Source organism: Zea mays, chromosome 8 (genome assembly GCF_902167145.1).
Source record: "Zea mays cultivar B73 chromosome 8, Zm-B73-REFERENCE-NAM-5.0, whole genome shotgun sequence".
Taxonomy (NCBI): domain Eukaryota; kingdom Viridiplantae; phylum Streptophyta; class Magnoliopsida; order Poales; family Poaceae; genus Zea; species Zea mays.
In genome coordinates, this window is record NC_050103.1 from 50,493,049 (window position 1) to 50,517,423 (window position 24,375).

A 24,375-nucleotide genomic window follows, 5' to 3' on the forward strand; every position below is an offset into this window, starting at 1 on the left:
ACCAGAAATTGGTACTTGTATTGGTATAGATGCATCAGTAGTGTGGATGTCTTCATCACTTTCTCCCCCTTTGGAAAGGAAAAGGGTGCCACAAAAAAGAATATAAAAAATTACATCGAACTAAACATAATATCGCCGAAGCTCATCCGCATTCCACGATCTAGGAATGTCATTGCCGTCCATATCCTTCAATCTGTAGGAACCGGGTCTTGACGAAGATACTACCAAAAAGGGGCCTTCCCATTTCAGCTGTAATTTGCCTACTGTTTCAGGGTTAGCTACTCTTCGAAGTACCAAGTGTCCTGGTTCAATATTCTTCAGCTTGACCTTTCTATCACGCCATTTTATTGTTTCAGCTTGATATTTATTGATGTTTTCCACAGCTTGAAGTCTGATCCCTTCAATAACATCTTTTTCTACAGAGCAATCAGCTTCGTTTTCGCCTTCTGCCGAAGCTACTGTTCTTATTGATCCTGTTTTGGCCTCTTCTGGGGTTATTGCTTCGTCACCAAACAATAGTTTAAAGGGTGTAAAGCCTGTTGATCTTGACATGGTTGTGTTATGACTCCACACCACTTTGATTAACTCATCTGGCCACTTTCCCCTGGGCTGATTGAAGATTGACTTCATTATTCCTGTCATTATGATCCCATTGGCTCTTGCAACAAGTCCATTTGACTCTGGGTGTCGGACTGATGCAAAATGGATCTTCGTGCCGATTTGATTACAAAATTCTCTGAAGGCTTCAGAATCAAACTGTGTTCCATTATCAACAGTGATAGCCTTCGGCACTCCGAAGCGACAAACAATGTTTTGCTAGAAAAACTTTTGAATAGTAAATGAAGTTATTGTGGCTAAGGGCTTCGCCTCAATCCATTTGGAAAAATATTCCACTGCCACCACCACATATCTTAGGTTCCCCTGTGCTGGTGGTAATGGACCTAGCAAATCCAGACCCCACCTTTGCAACGGCCATGTGGGTTGTATTAACTGAGTTAAAGACGAAGGTTGTTTTTGATCTCTTGCACATTTCTGACAACCTTCGCACTTTTGAACTAAATCCGCTGCATCCGAAGCTGCCTTTGGCCAATAAAATCCTTGGCGAAAAACCTTCCCAAGCAAAGGCGTAGGTCCAATGTGAGATCCACACAGACCTGCATGTATGTCCTTCATTAATTCTATACCTTCGGATCTGGATAAGCACTTGAGCAATGGGGAACAGACCCCACGCTTATATAGCTCCCCTTCTATTATGACATATGGTCGAGCTCTTGCTTCTATCCTCCTGTTATAAGCTTCGTTGTTTGAAAGAAAATTACCCTGGAGGAAAGAGATAATCTCAGTTCTCCAATCTTCACTATAAACAGGGGATATATTAAGGATTGCTCTTTCAAGAAGCTCGACCGAAGGTGCTTTTATTGTTTCAAAAAATACTTCCGAAGGTATAGGCAGCCCCTGGGCTGCTGACTTAGCCAATAGATCAGCGTATTCATTTTCTCCACGAGGAATATTTTTGACAGAGAAACCTTTGAAGGAAGCCTCGATCCTTCGGACTGTATCTAGATACTTTTCAAGCTTCGGGTCTCTTGCTTTGTAGCTCTTGTCAATATGACCAGAGATAACTTGAGAATCAGTTTTAAGAATGACCCTTCTGATTCCCATTGCCTTTAATTTCCGAAGACCCAAAAGTAGAGCTCCATACTCAGCGATGTTATTTGTGCAACTAAAATCAAGTCTTGCCGCATAACAAGTTTTAACTTTAGAAGGTGAAATCAACACAGCAGCCGCTCCTGCTCCGAAGGTTCCCCAAGACCCATCGCAAAACACTGTTCATGCTTCGGCATCTTTATTTGTTTCTTCCTCCTGAGCCCCTGGCGTCCAGTCAGCAATAAAGTCTGCTAATGCCTGGGACTGAATCGAAGATCTATGAACATAATCAATACAAAATTCATTGAGCTCTGCAGCCCATTTTCCAATCCTTCCAGTAGCTTCTCGGTTTCTCATAATATCCTTCAGAGGTTGTGAAGAAGGAACAATTATGTTGTAAGCTTGAAAATAGTGCCGAAGCTTCCTGGAGGCCATTAAAACAGCATATAGTACCTTCTCCAATTCTGTATAATTTTTCTTTGATAAACTAAGAACCTCGGATACGAAATATATTGGGGCCTGCTTCTTAACTTGACCTTCAAGCTTCTCCTGGACAAGTGTTGCACTTACCGCTGAGTGCGAAGCTGCCACATATAATAACAAAGGAGCCCCTGGCGTAGGTGGAGTTAGTGTTGTTAGATCTATCAAATACTGTTTCAGCTCTTCAAAGGCCTTCTGCTGGATTGGTCCCCATTGAAAGACTTCGGCTGACTTCAGCACTTCGAAGAATGGTAAGTTTCTCTCTGCTGATCTGGATATGAATCTATTGAGAGATGCCAGCCTTCCTGTCAATCTTTGAGCCCCCTTTTTTGTACTTGGTGGCTCCATTCGAAGTATAGCTTCGATTTTACTTGGGTTGGCCTCAATTCCCTTCGTTGAAACTAGGCAACCAAGAAATTTCCCCTTCTTTACTCCGAAGACACATTTTTCTGGATTCAACTTTAGACCAGCCTGTCTAAAATTAGCGAAGGTCTCCTGTAAATCAGCAATGTGGTTGTCCTGCTTCGTGCTTTTTACAATGATATCATCAACATAAGTTAGTACATTCCTGCCTATCTGAGAATGGAGAACCTTTGCTGTCATTCTGCTGAAGCTTCCTCCAGCATTCTTAAGCCCTTCAGGCATCCGAAGGTAACAGTATGTCCCACTAGGGGTTATGAAACTGGTTTTTGGTTCATCCTCCTTCTTCATCCAGATTTGATGATAGCCTGAATAGCAATCCAGCAAACTCATAAGTTCTGATGAAGCTGCTGCATCGACTAAAGAATCTATCCTTGGCAATGGAAACTCATCCTTCGGACAGGCCTTATTGAGATCAGTAAAATCGATGCACATTCTCCATTTACCATTGGCCTTCTTCACCATAACAGTGTTAGCCAACCATTCTGGGTATTTTACCTCTCTAATAACTCCGGCACTGAGGAGTCTTTTCACTTCATTCCGAGCACCTTCGGCCTTGTCATCAGACATCTTCCGAAGCCTCTGTTTCCTAGGTCTGAAGGATGGATCAACATTGAGCGAGTGCTCAATAACATCCTTGTTAACTCCGCAAAGATCATTAGCTGACCAAGCAAAAACATCTTTATTGTTGAACAAAAACCTTATCAAGGTTTTCTCCTGCTCTTCGGACAATTGAGATCCCAATAGCACCTTCTGCTCTGCTATATCCTCACATAAGAGCATGGGTTTCGGCTGGTCAGCCGAAGCAGCTTTTTCCCTTCTGAACTTGTATTGCTCACAAGCTTCAGTTCCATCTATATTATGGATTGCTTTTGAGTCTGTCCAATGTCCTTCGGCCCTTCTGGCAGCTTCTTGACTTCCATGAATAGCAATGGGCCCTTGGTCCGAAGGTATCTTCATGCAAAGATAAGCTGGATGCAGGATTGCTTCGACGGCATTAAGAGTACCACGACCAATGATTGCATTGTAAGGGTACTCCATGTCAACGACATCAAACATAACTTGTTCAGCCCTTGTGTTGTTGATGAATCCGAAGGCCACTGACATTGAGATTTTGTCGAGTGCTACAATCTGCCTTCCTCCGAAGCCACAGAGGGGATGTGTGGCATCAAGAATTTTATCTTCGGGCTCTTGCATCTGTCTGAAGGCCTTAGCAAATATGATATCAGCTGCACTGCCTGTATCAACCAAAACATTGTGGACCAGAAATCCTTTGATAACACAAGAGATAACCATAGCATCATTGTGTGGGTAATCCTTGAGTTGAAGATCCTCTTGGGAAAAGGTAATAGGAATGTGAGACCATCTTGACTTGATGAAGGGTCCTTGCACCCCGACATGCTGTACCCTTCTCTGTGCTTCCTTCTTCTGCTTCTTGTTGGCTGGTTCTGAACATGATCTGCCTGTTATCGGGAGTACCAGCTTCGGAACCGAAGCAGCTCCAGCTTGAATATTGAACGAAGCCATCAGCTCAGAAAAGTGGTAGTGAGTTCATCGAAGGTGGGCGCCAATGTTGGGGACTCGTTCTCAAATGCTATGAATTAAGAACAAGGCAACATAAAATGTTAAATGTTAATGCCCTTCGTCCGCTGAAGCATTATTCCCTTAAGGATTTAATGAACTTCGGACGAAGGTTAAGGACGGTACAATTACGAAGGTTGAATCTTCGTAGTTGAATTCTAATAGATTATATAAAATAATGCGAGATATGAAGCATCAAAGACGAATAAATTATAAATGAACAACATCATATCAAGTCGAAACAATAAAATGGCGTGACAGAAGAGTTCGGTTAAAAAACATCAAGCCAGGGCACTTGGTACTTCGGAGAGTTGCCAACCCATATACAGTAGGCAAGCTACAGTTGAAGTGGGAAGGACCTTTTCTTTTATTATCTTCGTCAAGACCCGTTCTTATAGATTGAAGGATATGGACGACAACGACATTCCTAGATCTTGGAATGCGGATGAGCTTCAGCGATATTATGTATAGCTTGATGTAATCTTTTTATTTTTTCCTATGGCACCCTTTTCCTTTCTAAAGGGGGAGAAAGGTTTTTAATGGGGCCATAGCATGTAATTTATCTTTTTCATATTTCAGCTCTACAAGAGCAATATCCCCCAAAAATGTAAATGTAAAAGCTGAGCATGCACCATCAAGTGCAAAGAGAAAAGAAAAAACAGGGAGAAGCTCGAAAGACGTCCCTAAGGGGATGCAGAGCACGACGAAGCTACAAAAAGTCGTTCCTAAGGGAGCGCAGTGTAAGTTCCTAAGGGAATGCAGAACTTACAGCGAAATTTCAGCGCTGATACACCGAAAAATAAGCGGTGAAGCCGAAAAATAAACGGCAAAGAGACTTTGGTTATTCCTAAGGGGATGAAGGCTATGGTTGTGGCTTCGTATGCGTGTGTTTGGACATTCATTTGCACGACACATTACATCATACATTTGCATTCATAAACATTCATTTAGACATATATAGGATCATCATCATCATAACACAGGTAGTTGCTTCGGCTCTAAAGACAAGGCTTCGGCAAAAAGAAAAAGAAGCAGTTTTTATGCTTCACTGTGTACGAAAAGAAGGGAAGGTGTTTTTCGCCTTCGGCTCAAAAATGCTAATTTTGTTCACATCGAAGCACTTTATACATTGATGGAAGGGTAAGAATATATTACAAGGTATGGAAAAAGTTCACAGAGTAAAATTTAGTTACATTATTCTTTACAAAGGTTATTACAAGAGTGTGGCGGAACTGCTTGAATTATTCCAACTTAAGTGCCTAAGTCCCGCCTTAGAGGCTACACCACACTTAAATGGGAATAACCCGTCAATCCCTCGGATCTAGTCCGACGAGGCCACTGACAGGATCAAGTACCACATACTCACTCGATGGTGAGGCACAGAGCAAATACAATAAAGCATAAAACCATACATTAAGGAGTATTAAACTTGTTACATCATCATTGGAGTTTTAGCAAAAGTAGTCATCATTGTTTGAAATGCAGCGGAATAAAACTAACGACAAATAAACAGAGAGATGGGGAAGCCTATCCCAGCACTCCTCATGCTCCTCCTCAGCCAAGGCAGGGTCCCACTCGACTGTCCAACCCGGTGGCAAGATGGACGGCCAAGTCACTCCAGCAACCATGTCCTCTAGAGAACCTGTAAAATTATGTCACAAGCAAGGCTGAGTATACTAATACTCAGCTAGACTTACCCGGTGTGAGGAGTCTACTCCTCTACCTCTAGACATGCAGCTGTTTGGCTGATGGGTTTGGTTGCCAAAAGCACTAGCTGAGTTTATAAATCAAGTTTTAGCTTTGTCAAGTTTTAGTGTGACTCTCTTAAGACTAAATGTATACCTATCTAATCATACATGGTATCAAACATTTAGCAATCAACAACTTTTCTAAGTCATCACATTTCCACTTGTTACTCGATGTAGCAGCATGGATCAAGCAGTCTCATTAGCTGCGAGAAGCAGACGATTCGAATCGAGTTTTTAAACCTTGCAAGGTAAACCTAAACACACGACGTGGCGAGGCACTCCGTCCCCACACACATCAACTGTCCCCATTGATTTCCCGACAGCAGAGAGGGGCTCACCGCCTTGGCGTACAATGCCTCACTGACCACGACTGCCGTCATGCAGTGACCGCACTTGTACCCACCATAACCGGAATGGGAGACCACGTCTCAGGTCGCGTGAGGAGGGCAATCTGCTGCCAGCTTCAATCAGGTACTAGGCTTACCGATTTATCATATTTCTCGGCATATGTTTAGTACGTTCAAACGCTTGACTCACGGTACCACACCATAATCCTTATTCCAATTTCCACCTCGTAGACAACCAATCCCCATGGATTGTTGTCCACAGACCCACATCATGCAATTAGGGTTTCAAACAACTCCTACACTTAAGTGCACATTCAATCCTACAATCATTAAGTGTAGTAAAATAGCATAATAAATAGGTTATGCATAAAACTGGGCTTGCCTTCCAAAGCTGGGGCAGGCAGATCCTCTGGGGTAGGCTCTGGTGCTGGATCCGGGGCTACCTCCTGAGCAACTCCTTGCTCTGGCATGAGGATGTACTCTCCGTCCGCGAGGTTGCAATCTATCGAATGCAATGAATAAGATATATGCATGCTATGATATGTAGAATTTAATAGCAATTATGCCGTAGTGCAGAAAAACTAAGTTAGTTAATCATTTAGGGTTTTCTTGTTATAAGAGGCCCTTAGGGTTTTAGGCTTCTCAATTTAGGTTTGAGTTTCCTGCCTAAGCATAATGGATTGAGACTTGGAATGCCCCTTAAATGTTTTAGTGGGTACTCAAGGGGTTTTGCTGGTTTGGTTAGGGTAACATTAGTCTCCACTATTAATTTCCTTTTTCTTTTTCTATTTATGCTTTTGGGGTGGGTTTGAACTATAACAGTGATTTAACTTTTCCCAAAAATTCTAAAAATTACAGTGGGTTACTATTTGTCACTGCAGTCTATCCTATAAATTTGAGGTGGATACTGATTAAGATATTACTTGTGCAAAATTAACAAAAACAAGTTTTAAAAGGGCACTTTACACTATAGCTGTGATTTAAGTGAGGTTTCTGTACCAAATTTTATTTTTGTCCAGATACATAGGTGATATTAGGCCTCTGTGTTAAAATCACAGAAAAAGGCCTACTGGATATTTAGTTGTGAATTTCTAAAGTTTTATTCCAAAAAGGTGCTTATAACTAACTTGTCATTTGAAAAATATCAAACAACAGATTTCATATTTTTCCTATGTTCATAATAACAAAACATTAGTTATCCCAAGGTTTGGGGTGTTTTCTCCTTATGGTTATTTTTCTAGGGTTTTTCTAAGGTTTCCTTTTTTTCTAAATTAAAAGGTATCTCCTTTGTTTTGCACTAAACAAGAGTATAATAAATTTTTCTAGTGAACTACACTGAATAAGGGAGCTAACAAAAATGTGGGTGCTCCCTGGTTCTTATTTTAAACTACCTTTAATATTTTCTCTAACTTTAGGCTAAAAATGATTTAAATGGTAAACTCTACCTTAACTTGGTGTACAGAGGGGTTTATTATTTTTAAACAGATCAGGAAGTGATTAAGCACTTCTCTAAATTTTCTTAAACCCAGTCTAATAGTGTAGCTATTTTTCCTTATTTCTTTTAGCTTTTGACCAGTTAAGCATTTAAATCAAAACTTTAAAGTTTCTGTAAAACTTAGGGATTTTATATTTTTCTTAAGTAGTTTACATCATTTAGGCTCTGGCAAAATTGGTTTGACTTGATTTGGATAAACCAAACTGAAGTTATGAATTTTTCAAGTTCTGTTTGGATTTAACCAGAATATTTTAAAAAAGGTTTTCTGGAAAACTATTTTGCATCGAAGACCCTGGGTTCTTTCTAAACTAATTCCTTCAGTTATACCCCTGCACCATTATTCCCCTAAGTCACTGACAGCGCACAAAACCCCCTAGCCTTTTCTTCTTCTTGCCCGAGGTCCCTCCCCTTATGTAAACAGTAACCGCGAAAAGGAAAGGGTGGCGCGGCTTACCAGCGGCAAGAGAGGTCCGGCGAGGGGCGAGTTGGCTTCTGGAGGTCCTGGCGGTCACATCGAGGTACGGCTCGACGGCGGTGGTGACCGGAATCGGCCGGTCCACGTGCGCAGGCGGGTGGACTCGTCGGCGGCGAGTGCTCCGGCCTAACCACGGCGACATAGGTCAATCCAAGGGCACGGGAAGCTTCATGGGGTGTTGATGAGTCGACACGTGCAAGGAATTGAAGAACAACTCACCGTGGAGCTCGGTCTACGTTCACCGGCGGTCAGGTGAAGTCCGGCGACCGTGGACTGGCTTCTCCGGTGAGGCAAAGTCCGATTCCTTGCTCGGGGAGCTTCACTGAGGCATGCACGGTCTACTCCGAGGGTCGGACGCGGCTGGGAGAGGCTCTGCTGGCCAGTCTATGGTGGCGGGTGTTCGGGTGGCCGCGGGCACGCCGTTTGCAGGGCAAACGCCGGTGATCTCTGGCTCCGGTGAGGTCGAGAGCACGCGGGGGAGTACGGTTGAAGCTTCGGTGGGCTTTATAGGCGCGGGCGCGAGCAAGAGACACGAGCATGGCTTGGCGCGACACGGGGCGCGCGGGGTTGGGCGCTGGGCGTGCTCTGGCGCGTTCAGAGCGCGTCGAACACGTGGAAGTGTTCTTCTGCCCTTGTTCAACAGCTCGCCGAGATCGCAAGCGTGCGAATCTTGGCAAAAATCCGGCACAGGCTTCCTCCTAGCACCTAGGGATGTCTCTTGTATGTGAGTTCCCATGGCAGATATGCCCCAGGTAGGGAGATTTGCGGACGCCAAATCTGGCTTGTCCCTCTGTCCATCTCGCGACAAAAACCATGCCAAATCTTGTCAAACGTCTTGGGCTCGGTTTCAAACTTTTCCAGTGGGTGCCTTAGGTGGTATAACACCTTTTTGGTATACAACCCAAATGGTTTTGGTGCCATTTACTAAGTGAACATGGTGGATCTTTAGATTAGGTTCAAAATTTAACTTAGAAAGAATTAGAGAGCTCTAGTGTGCTCTCTCCTTAAGGGGGGGGGGGGAAATTGGGGTCTTCAAGGGGTCTTTTTGCAATGTTCCCTCCCTGCATTTGCTAGGTTACAAGGTTACTAAAACTTGTTTAGGGACTAAGATCATGTTTTGGCAATTTGGTTATCTTATCCACTGATCCCTGGCTTGGAAGTCTAGTGCTCTTAGGTGTCCTTAGGGTTTAATCACCTTGGGTCCCCATGACCATTGTTCCAATTGTGTGGTTGAAACCCTTGCCATTAACTTCTCTTAGCTAACCCATGTTTCCAAGGTTTTATGTTCTTCTTTTCTTCCACATGTGATCACAGTCATTAGTGCATAAATGTAACCATGGTCTTGGTAACACCTAGGGTGTTTACAACCCTCCCCCTTAAAGGAATCTCGTCCCGAGATTTTTAGGTAGAGTCCTTTGGAGGCTGCCATGAAGGTGTACTGGTGTGTGGTTTCTTCCTTTATCCAAGTTTCTCTAGTTAACTGCTCTTCGAATGTCATTCTCTTTGCGACTTCAGAAGGAAGTCCTTTTTGAGTCATTTCCAAAGCTTACCACACCTTTAGCATCTAAGTTTTTCTTATATTTGAATTCAAAGGGCAGGTGGGGGTTTTGGATTACGTACCGACTCCGTTGGGAAGAAAGTTGGGGAAGCGAGAACGTAGAAAATCCTCAGTCTCCCATCTAGCTTCTTCTACTGAATGGTGGCTCCACTAAACCTTATACATTTTGATCGACTTTGCCCGTGTTGATCTCTCCTTTTGGTCCAATACCTTGACGGGGTGCTCTTGATAAGACAAGTCTGGTTCTATCTCAATTTTTGGTTCAGGTAATACTTCGGTGGGTAAGCGGACACATTTCCGTAGCTGAGATACATGGAATACATCATGAACAACTAACATGTGGGGTGGCAACTTCAATTGATATGCTACAGGTCCACAAGTTTCCTTGATCTCATAGGGTCCAATGTAGCGAGGAGTTAACTTGCCCTTGATTCCAAATCTCTGCACACCTTTGGTGGGTGACACTTTAAGATAAACATGATCTCCCACTTCAAACTGCAGAGGCTTCCTTCTCTTGTCATGATAGCTCTTTTGCCTGGCCTGGGCAGCTTCTAGGTTATTCTTAATAACTCTGACCTTTTCCTCTGCTTCAAGTACCAAGTCTGGTCCAAATATTTCCCTCTCTCCTGCTTGAGACCAATTCGGCGGGGTCCTACACCTTCTCCCATACAAGGCTTCAAAAGGTGTCATCTTCAAACTGGACTCGTAGCTGTTATTATAGGAGAATTCTACCAATGAAAGACACTTGTCCCAATCCTTTCCATAGTGTAGCACACATGCCCTCAACATGTCTTCCAAAATCTGATTTACCCTTTCTGTCTGACCATGTGTTTGGGGATGGTATGCTGAGCTTCTTATTATATGGGTCCCAAGTGACTCCTGCAATTGCTCCCAAAATCGTGCCACGAATGGTGCTCCTCTGTCAGATACTATAGTCCTTGGTATTCCATGCAAGCGAACTATCTGGTCAATGTAGATTTCTGCATACTTCTCCGTCCTGTGGGTGGTGTGTACCGGCAAGAAATGAGCTGTCTTGGTCAGTCTGTCCACAATGACCCAAATGGAATCATGGTGCCGGGAGGTATTGGGCAATCCCACGATAAAATCCATGCAAATGTCCTCCCATTTCCAAGATGGTATGGGAAGGGGTTGCAAAGGGCCTACTACCTTCAAATGACTGGCCTTGATTCTCTTGCAGGTGTCACATTCAGAGATATACTTAGCAATTTCCCTCTTCATTCTGGTCCACCAGTATAAAGATCTGAGATCATGATACATCTTGTTACTGCCGGGGTGCATGGAGAATTTTGAAAGGTGAGCTTCATCCAATATCTTCTTTCTGAGTTCAGGGTTCTTGGGAACAACTAACCGGTCTCCAAACCATAGGACTCCTTTGTTGTCCTGACGGAAACATTTGTATTTATCCACCTTTTGTTCGACCATTTCCTTAATAACTTGAACACCCTTGTCTCCAATCTGTGCCATGACTATTTGCTCTTGTAATGTGGGCTCCACTAAAATATAACTCAAAGCACCGGAGGAAACAACTTCTAGGTTAAGTTTGCACAACTCATCACACAGGGTGGTGACTCTTGCATCCATATTCATACAATTGCACTGGGCTTTCCTGCTTAAGGCATCTGCCACAACATTGGCTTTGCCAGGATGGTAATGCACCTCCAAATCATAGTCCTTGATTAACTCTAACCATCTTCTCTGCCTCATATTAAGATCAGCCTGGGTGAAGATATATTTGAGACTCTTATGATCAGTGTAAATGTTACAGTGAGCTCCCATCAAGTAATGTCTCCATATCTTGAGAGCATGAACCACTGCTGCTAACTCCAGATCATGTGTGGGGTAGTTCTGCTCATGGGGTCTGAGTGCTTGGGAGGCATAAGCAATGACTCTGTTGTCCTGCATTAAGACACATCCCAATCCCATACCGGAAGCATCGCAATAAACTTCAAAGGGCTTGGTGTTGTCAGGTTGAGCAAGCACTGGTGCTATTGTCAAATGCTACCTCAGTGTATGAAAGGCATCCTCACACTTCTGGCTCCAATCATACCTGACTCCCTTCTTCAACAGCTCAGTCATTGGCTTGGCAATTCTGGAGAAATCCGGAATAAATCGTCGATAATACCCTGCCAATCCCAGAAAACTCCGAATCTGTCTCACTGTGGTAGGAGGTTTCCAATCCATTACTTCTTGTACCTTCTTAGGATCAACTGATATTCCATCCTGAGAAATTGTGTGACCCAAGAATTTAATTTCCCTTAGCCAGAAATCACACTTAGACAACTTAGCATAAAGACGATGATCGCACAGTCGCTGAAGCACGATGTGTAGATGCTCAGTATGCTCGTCTTCATTCTTGGAATAGACCAGAATATCATCAATGAAAACCACCACAAATTTGTCCAGCTCCGGCATGAATACTGAGTTCATTAGATACATGAAATAAGCCGGGGCATTGGTCAGCCCAAAAGACATCACCAAAAACTCATAGAGCCCATATCTGGTGGAGAAAGCCGTCTTCAGAACATCACTGGCACGGATCTTGATTTGATGGTAGCCCAAGCGAAGGTCTATCTTGGAGACCAATTTGGCTCCTACCAACTGATCAAACAAAACATCAATGCGAGGCAGTGGGTATTTGTTCTTGATGGTCACCGCATTGAGAGGGCGGTAATCGACACACATTCTCAGACTCTCATCCTTCTTCTTAACAAACAAGGCTGGGCATCCCCAAGGTGAAGTACTTGGGCGAATGAACCCCATGTCCAACAACTCTTGTAGCTGCTTTTTCAACTCCGCTAATTCCGCGGGAGGCATCCTATAGGGTCTCTTGGATATAGGAGCAGTCCCGGGTTGCAATTCAATCGCGAACTCGATGTCTCTGTCGGGTGGCATTCCTAGCAATTCGTCAGGAAAGACATCTGGGTAGTCACAGACCATAGGGATTCTTTCAACTGGTGACTCTATCATGGCGAATGCACAAGAACGGGTACAACCCTGATAAGGCAAATATAAAGTAGTCTCGCCATAAGTAGGGGAGTGAATCTCAATGGCCCTTGCTGCAATATCCAATACTGCCTGATGCCTGGATAACTAATCAGTTCCAAATATAATGTCCACGCTATCCAATCCTAAGTTGAGAAGGGTGGTTCTAATCACAAGACTACCAAACTTTATAGGCACTTGCCTGTTGATTTGGTAGGTGGCAACCCTGCCTCCTGGTGTTGAAATTGTGATACCCCCATTGGTGTGGTGAAAAGGTAATTGGCACTTGGCACTAAATTTGGCACTGATAAAACTGTGTGATGCACCAGAATCAAAAAGAATAATAGCAGGATAATTCAAAACTGAAAAGATACCAGTCATGACGGGTGCTCCCTCTGGAATGTCAGCCATGGTGGTGAAGTTTAGTCTGCCTTGTCTCACTTGCACCTTCTGCCTCTTGCCTTGGTTCTGGTTGGCATTCTGTCCCTGCCTCTGCTGGTTTCTGGGGCAATTCTTAGCATAATGCCCGGTGTTACCACAAGTGAAACACTTGTTGTCATTGGCCTGACGGTACTGCTGCTGCTATGGCTGATTGTTCCTCTAAAATGGAAACTAGGTGTGGCTGGGTGCCTGCTACTGCTGCTATGGTCGGATCACCCAACGTCCTTTCTGCTGCTGAGGTCCCCTGTTCCGAGTGTCAGACACGGTCCTGAAGCACTGTGGCTGAGATGAAGGTCCTTTCACAGTGGTCTTCCTCTTCTTTTCTGCCTGACGAGCTGTGATACAGTCCTCCTGAGAAATGGCCATGTTGACTAACTCATTATAGCTGTTGGCCCTGACTGTGTTGAGACGGTCGCGGAGCTTAGTGCTGAGCCCCCTCCTGAACCTATCCCTCTTCTTCTCGTCGGTGTCTGCATGATATCCTGCATATTGGCACAGGTCATTGAAGGCATGAGCATACTGTAACACTGTTCGATTCCCTTGAGTGAGTGCCAGAAACTCGTTGAGCTTGCGGTCCATAATGTCTGCTGGTATATGATGCCCCCTGAAAGCTGCCTTGAACTCTCTCCATTCCACCTCATGGTCAACTGGCTGCATAGCAAGAAAGTGGTCCCACCATGTCCGCGCGGGTCCGCGAAGCTGCTGGGTGGTGAATCTGACCTTAGTCACCTCTGAACAAACTCCACGGAGTAGCGGGAATTTGGATTCCACTACCCTCAGCCATACATCAGCATCAAGTGGGTCCTCGACCCTGGTGAACAACGGTGGTTGAATACTGAGGAACTCCTGATAAGTGGCTGCTGCGGGGTGACGCTGATGATCACCACCACCATAATGCTGAAGTGGTGGCTGGCGCTGAGCTAACTGTCGCAAGATCTCGTTCTGCTGAGCCATCAGCTCCTGTAGAGTAGGGGGTGGTGGCGGTGGTGGAGGAATGCGCTCATTCTGTCCACGACGCGCTCTTCCTGCCATCTGAAAAATCATGTATATTCTCAACATCACATTTCTGAGGTTCAAGGTTCAATCGTGGTGAAAGAGTCAAAAGGGTAAAACCAATATATTCTTGCATAATTATAAAAGATTCCACATGGCATAAACTTTTCTTCTTAAATTAAAACTGGCATCATTCATCATCCATGCTTCCAAAAGAGTTTGTCATGATTACATCAGTAACTCAAAAGACTCAACTCTATCTAGCCTAGTACCCCAAGGGTGCAAAAGCTAAGCTAGCTTCGAGGAGTTCTACTGTCACAGACTTCTAACTCTATCCCTGCGACCTAGTGAGCAAACGAGGCAACGCTCGACTCGGGGGAAGGTGGTCTCCCTGAGCTAGCAGTGTCCAAGCTGGAGGCAGGCTCCTCTCCTCCCTCGATGTGGACATCCTCATTGGCCTCCATGTCCTGGATCTCCTGGTAGTGCATATCCAAGTGTTGGTTAGCTTCCGCGAGTTGCTGCTGAGTGTTGATAAGCTGATCCTCGAGAACCTCGATGGTGTTCTCCCTGGTTCCCACTAGCTCCTCAAGCTCTTGGATCTCATTTGACAATTGTTCCACTTGTAGGTCTTTTTCCACCATCTCAGTGGACAAGTCAACCACAAGTTCCTCTCTGTTATCCGAAGTGATCTTGGTCGCCTCCAACAATGCCATCAGATGGGACATTGCCTCTCCACGCATCACTTGCAGACGATACAGGGCATTCATGCACCGCACTGTCAAGTGAGCAGTCTGTCCTGGGTAGATAGCCCATATATCCTTGGCATGCTCCACTCGGTCCTTCCACATTGGGTCGTCCTCCTTCTCCGCGGGGAACAAGCCAATGGGGTGAGTGGACAGCTCCAAGGGGTGGAATCCGCAGAAGGTGGTCAGTCCATGAAGAGCAATTGCCTCCATAGTATCCTCAGCCCTGTATCCAAAAGACTCAGAGTCCAGCGAACGCCAGCCTGGCTATAGGGGATGAGGCTCCAGGGTCATCCTCACCCTATAGCGGGGCACTCTGTGTTTCTCAAATAGCTGCAGCACATATTGGGGAGGCGTCGTGTAACCAGCTCCCTGAAGTACCTCCCACAAGATACAGGGGAAACCCTCTCGTGCAAGCCCGTCCGTGTGGGACTGTGCATTCCCTTCATCCGAGGATCCGTGAGAAGTCATCTGTGTACGGTTAAGTGTAAGTAAAAAGAAAAATAAGTATAAAAGAAAAAGGAATCAAAACTTGGCCTCTCTCGGGTTATAACCATATTACATGGTGGCTTATCTTTTGTTATTATGCCTCGTATCATTTCAAAATTCTTAACTAGTTACCCAGTAGTTTGATTACATGATGCATGCATGCTCGTCCTAAACAACCTCACATCAACTTAGAGGGAATAGGAAGGAACTACCATCCCTTATAGTAGCCTGTAGGGCTTACTCAATTAGCCACCTAGCTACCCTTCTATCATCCTAAGGCTTCACGTCCTAGGTCTATCCTGATCATCCTACGATTTATCCAACATTTGTTTCTACCAAGTTTTACTTTGAAAAAGGATGGTATTTATAGTTTATTGATTCCTCTGTGGTGGTACGAGCTCCGATACCAGCTGTGGCGGAACTACCTGAATTATTCCAACTTAAGTGCCTAAGTCCCGCCTTAGAGTCTAGACCACACTTAAATGGGAATAACCCGTCAATCCCTCGGATCTAGTCCGACGAGGCCACTGACAGGATCAAGTACCACGTACTCACTCGATGGTGAGGCACAGAGCAAATACAATAAAGCATAAAACCATACATTAAGGAGTATTAAACTTATTACATCATCATCGGAGTTTTAGCAAAAGTAGTCATCATTGTTCGAAATGCAGCGGAATAAAACTAACGACAAATAAACAAAGAGATGGGGAAGCCTATCCCAGCACTCCTCATGCTCCTCCTCAGCCGAGGCAGGGTCCCACTCGACTGTCCAACCCGGTGGCAAGATGGACGGCCAAGTCACTCCAGCAACCATGTCCTCTAGAGAACCTGTAAAATTATGCCACAAGCAAGGCTGAGCATACTAATACTCAGCTAGACTTACCCGGTGTGAGGAGTCTACTCCTCTACCTCTAGACATGCAGCTGTTTGGCTAAGGGGTTTGGTTGCCAAAAGCACTAGCTGAGTTTATAAATCAAGTTTTAGCTTTGTCAAGTTTTAGTGTGACTCTCTTAAGACTAAATGTATACCTATCTAATCATACATGGTATCAAACATTTAGCAATCAACAACTTTTCTAAGCATCACATTTCCAATTGTTACTCAATGTAGCAGCATGGATCAAGCAGTCTCATTAGCTGCGAGAAGCAGACGATTCGAATCGAGTTTTTAAACCTTGCAAGGTAAACCTAAACACACGACGTGGTGAGGCACTCCGTCCCCACACACATCAATCGTCCCCATCGATTCCCCATCAGCAGAGAGGGGCTCACCGCCTTGGCGTACAATGCCTCACTAACCCCGACTGCCGTCGTGCAGTGACCGCACTTGTACCCACCATAACCGGAATGGGAGACCACGTCTCAGGTCGCGTGAGGAGGGCAATCTGCTGCCAGATTCAATCAGGTACTAGGCTTACCGATTTACCATATTTCTCGGCATATGTTTAGTACGTTCAAACGCTTGACTCACGGTACCACACCATAATCCTTATTCCAATTTCCACCTCATAGACAACCAATCACCATGGATTGTTGTCCACAGACCCACATCATTATGCTATGAAAGTGGACACAACCAATTCCTGACCTCGCGCGAGTGCTAGAAAATCACTCGACTTCTACTGAGATCCCTAATTGATAAAGCAGCTACTCGACCTAGCATACTAGTATCCATCACAAAAGGATTCCTGAGATCATGCAACTAGGGTTTCAAACAACTCCTACACTTAAGTGCACATTCAATCCTACAATCATTAAGTGTAGTAAAATAGCATAATAAATAGGTTATGCATAAAACCGGGGCTTGCCTTCCAAAGCTGGGGCAGGCAGATCCTCTAGGGCAGGCTCTGGTGCTGGATCTGGGGCTACCTCCTGAGCAACTCCTTGCTCTGGCACGAGGATGTACTCTCCGTCCGCGAGGTTGCAATCTATCGAATGCAATGAATAAGATATATGCATGCTATGATATGTAGAATTTAATAGCAATTATGCCTTAGTGCAGAAAAACTAAGTTAGTTAATCATTTAGGGTTTTCTTGTTATAAGAGGCTCTTAGGGTTTTAGGCTTCTCAATTTAGGTTTGAGTTTCCTGCCTAAGCATAATGGATTGAGACTTGGAATGCCCCTTAAATGTTTTAGTGGGTACTCAAGGGGTTTTGCTGGTTTGGTTAGGGTAACATTAGTCTCCACTATTAATTTCCTTTTTCGTTTTCTATTTATGCTTTTGGGGTGGGTTTGAACTATAACAGTGATTTAACTTTTCCCAAAAATTCTAAAAATTACAGTGGGTTACTATTTGTCACTGCAGTCTGTCCTATAAATTTGAGGTGGATACTGATTAAGATATTACTTGTGCAAAATTAACAAAAACAAGTTTTAAAAGGGCACTTTACACTATAGCTGTGATTTAAGTGAGGTTTCTGTACCAAATTTTATTTTTGTCCAGATACATAGGTGTATTAGGCCTCTGTGTTAAAAATCACAGAAAAAGGCCTACTGGATATTTAGTTGTGAATTTCTAAAGTTTTATGCCAAAAAGGTGCTTATAACTAACTTGTTATTTGAAAAATATCAAACAACAGATTTCATATTTTTCCTATGTTCATAATAACAAAACATTAGTTATCCCAGGTTTGGGGTGTTTTCTCCTCAGGGTTATTTTTCTAGGGTTTTTCTAAGGTTTCCTTGTTTTTCTAAATTAAAAGGTATCTCCTTCCTTTTGCACTAAACAAGGGTATAATAAATTTTTCTAGTGAACTACACTGAATAAGGGAGCTAACAAAAATGTGGGTGCTCCCTGGTTCTTATTTTAAACTACCTTTAATATTTTCTCTAACTTTAGGCTAAAAATGATTTAAATGGTAAACTCTACCTTAACTTGGTGTACAGAGGGGTTTATTATTTTTAAACAGATCAGGAAGTGATTAAGTACTTCTCTAAATTTTCTTAACCCCAGTCTAATAGTGTAGCTATTTTTCCTTATTTCTTTTAGCTTTTGACCAGTTAAGCATTTAAATCAAAACTTTAAAGTTTCTGTAAAACTTAGGGGTTTTATATTTTTCCTAAGTAGTTTACATCATTTAGGCTCTGGCAAAATTGGTTTGACTTGATTTGGATAAACCAAACTGAAGTTATTAATTTTTCAAGTTCTGTTTGGATTTAACCAGAATATTTTAAAAAGGTTTTCTGGAAAACTACTTTGCATCGAAGACCCTGGGTTCTTTCTAAACTAATTCCTTCAGTTATACCCCTACGCCAATATTCCCCTGAGTCACTGACAGCGCACAAAACCCCCTGGCCTTTTCTTCTTCTTCCCCGAGGTCCCTCCCCTTATGTAAACAGTAATTGCGGAAAGGAAAAGGGCGGCGCGGCTTACCGGCGGCGAGAGAGGTCCGGCGAGGGGCGGGGTTGGCTTCGGGAGGTCCTGGCGGTCACAGCGAGGTACAGCTCGACGGCGGTGGTGACCGGAATCGACCGGTCCACGTGCGCAGGCGGGTGGACTCGTCGGCGGCGAGTGCTCCGGCCTAACCACGGCGACATAGGTCAATCCAAGGGCACGGGAAGCTTCACGGGGTGTTGATGAGTCGACACGTGCAAGGAATTGAAGAACAACTCACCGTGGAGCTCGGTCTACGTTCACCGGCGGTCGGGTGAAATCCGACGACCGTGGACTGGCTTCTCCGGCTAGGCAAAGTCCGATTCCTTGCTCGAGGAGCTTCACCGAGGCATGCACGGTCTACTCCGAGGGTCGGACGCGGTTGGGAGAGGCTCTGCTGGCTGGTCTACGGTGGCGGGTGTTCGGGTGGCCGCGGGCACACCGTTTGCAGGGCAAACGCCGGTGATCTCTGGCTCCGGTGAGGTCGAGAGCACGCGGGGGAGTACGGTTGAAGCTTCGGTGGGCTTTATAGGCGCGGGCACGAGCAGGACACATGGGCACGGCTTGGCGTAGCGCGGGGCGTGCGGGGTCGGGCGCTGGGCGTGCTCTGGCGCGTTCAGAGCGCGTCGAACACGTGGAAGTGTTCTTCTGCCCTTGTTCAACAGCTCGCCGAGATCGCAAGCGTGCGAATCTTGGCAAAAATCTGGCGCAGGCCTCCTCCTAGCACCTAGGGCTGTCTCTTGTATGTGAGTTCCCATGACAGATATGCCCTAGGTAGGGAGATTTGCGGACGCCAAATCTGGTTTGTCCCTCTGTCCACCTCGCGACAAAAACCATGCCAAATCTTGTCAAACGTCTTGGGCTCGGTTTCAAACTTTTCCAGTGGGTGCCTTAGGTGGTATGACACCTTTTTGGTATACAACCCAAATGGTTTTGGTGCCATTTACTAATTGAACACGGTGGATCTTTAGATTAGGTTCAAAATATAACTTAGAAAGAATTAGAGAGCTCTAGTGTGCTCTCTCCTTAAGGAGGGGGGGGGGAATTGGGGTCTTCAAGGGGTCTTTAGCAATGTTCCCTCCCTCATTTGCTAGGTTACAAGGTTACTAAAACTTGTTTAGGGACTAAGATCATGCTTTGGCAATTTGGTTATCTTATCCACTGATCCCTGGCTTGGATGTCTAGTGCTCTTAGGTGTCCTTAGGGTTTAATCACCTTGGGTCCCCATGACCATTGTTCCAATTGTGTGGTTGAAACCCTTGCCATTAACTTCTCTTGTTTCCAATGTTTTATGTTCTTTTCTTCCACATGTGATCACAGTCATTAGTGCATAAATGTAACCATAGTCTTGGTAACACCTGGGGTGTTACAAAGAGTTCTTAGAGTTTTTCTACAGTTATCTATTCAAGCTTCATTAGTATCCATTAAGCTTCGGCTTCGTCGTCCGTTAAGCTTTGGCTTCGTCTTCTTACTCTTCAGCTTCGTCGGCTTCGTCATCCTATACATATTAAAGTATTGTAAGGAAGATTCAAGTTTGAAGGAAGAGGTAAGCACAAGGTATGATTCTGTTACCGGCTTAAGATGACTCCGAGCTTCATCACCAGCTATGCTTCGTCCACCCTTTGTCCATACCAATTTTATAAATCTATTTGCTATGCTTCGGTCAAGGTTGGGAATGTTATCCAAATCTTCTGGTGATAAACTGAAATTGGGTCTTTTGACAACCTTTCCATGTTCGCCACCAGATTTCAGGAAGGCGACAGCTTTGCCCCGAGAAGCTACCAGGGCACAGAAGTCACCATGTCCAGCTATAATTTTGTCAAGGTCATCAATTTCACCCTCGATATGTTCCAAGGCTCCCGGCAGGTCTTCAGTCGAAGGATTAAATTTTTCGCAGTTGGCTCCAACCGAATTGAAGACCTGCTTCAGCCGTTGTACACATCGATTAGTGAACTCCAAACATTTGTTTTGAAGCTGTGTCAATGATTTTTGCAAATCTGAACTTTTCTGGACCTCAGCCTCAAATTTTGCATTAAGCTTCTGCTTTTCTTGTTCGAAGCTTTCTGACTGGGAGAGAAGCTTCGTATTTAATTCTGCTATTTTAGCTTCAGCTTCTGCCAATAAGCCTTTGGTTGTCTGAAGCTCGAAGTCCTTCTTTTCAAGAGCAGCTGATTGATCTTTTATTTTGCTTTCTAAACTCTCAATTATAACTTCGTATTTTTTATCTTCAAAATCTTGTTGCATTTTCAAAGCTTTACTCAACAGCATACTCTGCATACAAGCAACCTTCGTTAGAGAACATCTTCGTTGTTAAAAACAATAAAAGTTAAAGAAAAGTTGTTTACCTTGAAATTGGAATAGAATAAACTACCGACGATGTGCTGTCGTCGGTAGCGGCTAATGTCCGTCTCGAGCTTCGGGAAACCAATACTCTTTGATAGAGTACCAATAACCTTCGCTCCGATATGATCCCAGACACAGCCCAACTTTTCGTCATCGACTCCACCGAAGAGAAGTGCCCCCGGCTGATATCCGCAAGATATGGCATATTCTTTTAGCTCTTCTTTTTCAGCCTTCGTCAACTCTTGTCCAACTAAGTTCTAAAAGTTGAAAATTTCATCTTCCGAAGTGTCTTCGGCTATTTCTTTCTCCATTTCGGGCTCTGGGGTCATAGTCTCTTCGGTGGCTGCAGCAGCTTCTTCTGCGGCCATGTCTAGCAGTATCTTATCAATATTAGCAATTGTGCTTTCTAAGTGAATATCTTCGGCTATGGCAGCTTCGGCAGCTGTAGCTTCCGAAGGTGCAGCTTCGGTAGCTGTTGTGCTCTCAACAGCTGGTGCCTTTGGAGCTGAAGCTTGTGGTGGTGTCCCTTCAATGACTTCCGTCACTGTAATGATTCTTTGTTTTTTCGGCCTAGCTGCCTTCTTCATTTTTGCGGGCTCCTTTTCCTTCTGAAAAAGCTTTGTCATATGTGGCCCCAGTGGACTTAGCTTGACAGACAAAGATTCAGTCATTACCTTTAAGATTTCCTCCACGTCGGTGGCAGAGGGTGTTGCAGCAGTTTCTTCTTCTTCATCAATTGCCTTCTGCTTCGGAGCTGTAGCTTTTCTCTTCTTTGAATCATCTGTTTTCGGCTCAGGCTTCAGCTTTTTCTTTGTCAATTGTTCTTCATCGTCTTTCATCGATTTAGTAGCTTCTTTCTTCAAAGCACCAGCCACTCTCTTTCTCTTCTGCCCTTCGGCATCCTTGTCTAGCCGCTCGTAGTCAGGATACTCAAAGTCCAGAGCATCCATTACTCAGTTCAACCTTCGCTTCAGACGGGTGCCGAAGGCTGCAGTCATTAGTTGATCTTCTTTTTTAGAGTAATTGCCAGGAATTTCATTGCACATCACTTCAATCGTGTCCAGCCACTCTTGGCAAGGCACTTTGAAATGTTTCTTGAATTTATAATGATAGGGTAACTGAATAAGTTCCCCCTTCTTCTTTTCTCCTTTAAGCTTCGGCATGTCCCACTCTTTCAAAGTTGGGAACACTCTGAAAGCCAAGAATTCTTGCACCAAGTCCCTAGTGCCGATATGCTCCGCAATAACTCTAAATTCAGCCAGAGCAATTTGGCTTGGACTCCCTGGTGTCATGTTGTATTGGGGTCTGGTCTCTCCGAAGATCAGTTCTAGTGGACTTTGGACCAGCTTCTCCTTTTCTTCGTCAACTTTGACGTAAAACCATTCAGACTTCCAGCCAGCTGGCCACTTGCTACGATAGCTGATCATTGGAAATTTTGTACTCTTGCGATAGGCAAAGTTGTAGCAGCCAAAGTTTTCATGCAGCCCATCTCCTCTAGCCTTGGTCTGATAATGAAGCTCGTGCACTCGGCAGAAACCTTCGGCAAATGGTTCCACCCCTTGGCTTCAGAGAGCCCAGATATAAACGCTAAGCCTAACGATAGAGTTAGGAGTTAGTTGATGAAGATAGATCCCAAACTTCTTCAAAACATCAGCAATCATCTTGTTTAAAGGAAATCTTAAACCAGCTTTAAAGAAGCTTTTGAAGACCACTACTTCATCCTTTCCTGGCTTCAGAGTAATCTCCTCCCCGCCGAAACGAACCAGCTCCTTCTTCGCTTCACTGAAATAGCCCAAATTCATCAGCTTCGGCATGTCACCTTCGGAAATGGTGGATTTCCCAAGCTCCAGGTGGCTGGGTTTAGTTGGCACTGCGCTGTAATCATCTTCTGACTCAACTTCCTCAGCATCAGCCTGCTCAGCTTCAGCGGCAGGTGCATCCTCCGATACTACCAGCCCTGAACGCTTCAACACTTCAGAGATTGGAGCAGTTTCGTCACCTTTGGCTTCCTCTCCGTCGCGAGTAATCCTAGCTGTTGAACGTACTCTAGCCATCTGATGATTGAATTTCTTGTTTTTCGAATGAAGTTGAAAATTTTTAACTTTGCCGAAGCTCTTTCTTGTTACGAAGCTTGAGTAAAACAAATAGCTTCGGATGAGGATGCAGTAAGCAAGCTTCGGTTTTGGTCAATATTTTGGCAGCAAAACAGCGCAATAGCAATGAATGATGTGGTAACTTCACACCTACCCGTCTATTTATATAGTGCCGCAGGTGGGAAGGTGAATCGTCAAGGTCTTCCGCACCGGACAAACAGCCACCCGCACTCACTGAACGGTGGGCCACAGTCCGAGAAGGTGAATCACCAGGGCACGCGTAACTGCTGCAAGATGGGGCCACCTCGCGCACGGATTATTTTAATCGTTTCTCGCCAACAAGCTCAGGGAAGGTGTTTTTCGGATCTTCGGCATCCTGAAGCCTAAAAGATTTTTTCACAGATCAAGCTCGTTACGAAAAACGATCTAGCACCGCGAAGGGGCTACTATTGGGGGTATGCTTCGTAGCCGAAGATCCTAAAGAAAGAAACACCTTCGGCAGATCCTCTCAAAAGCAGTGCTGAAGCTATCGCCTATAAAGCTTCGGCATAGTGACATGTCTCAAGACGAAGGGGTGAACCGACTTAAAGATGAAATGACCTAAAGACCCATGATATTCTGTGTCATTATTGTAGTTGATTGTAAAGGGCATAAATGTAATTATACACAGGCTGCGCCCTGTGCCTATAAATAGGTGAACAGTACCCCTGTACTGTTCACGCAATCTTGTAATCACTGGCACATTACGCTGGAATTATTGCTTTCTGCCAAGGCGAAGGTATAAATGTACCTAAATATTATGTTTTAATATTTAGGTTTGTATAATAAAATATGTGAATAATCTTATGTGTTTTTGATATATCATTCCCTTCTATTTCATATTTTTTTATATATTTCATTCTACATTGTTTTATAACTCTAATTACGAAGGTATGACCTTCGTGATATCTTGCTCATGGCCTTCGTCCGAAGTTCATTAAATCCTTGGGGAGATAATGCTTTAGTGGACGAAGGGCATTAATATTTAACATTTTATGTTGCCTTGTTCTTAATTCATAGCATTTGAGAACAAGTCCCCAAGAACTGTTTTACCCAAAGTGCTAGAAACATAGTATAAGGCATATGCAACTTATTAAAACACT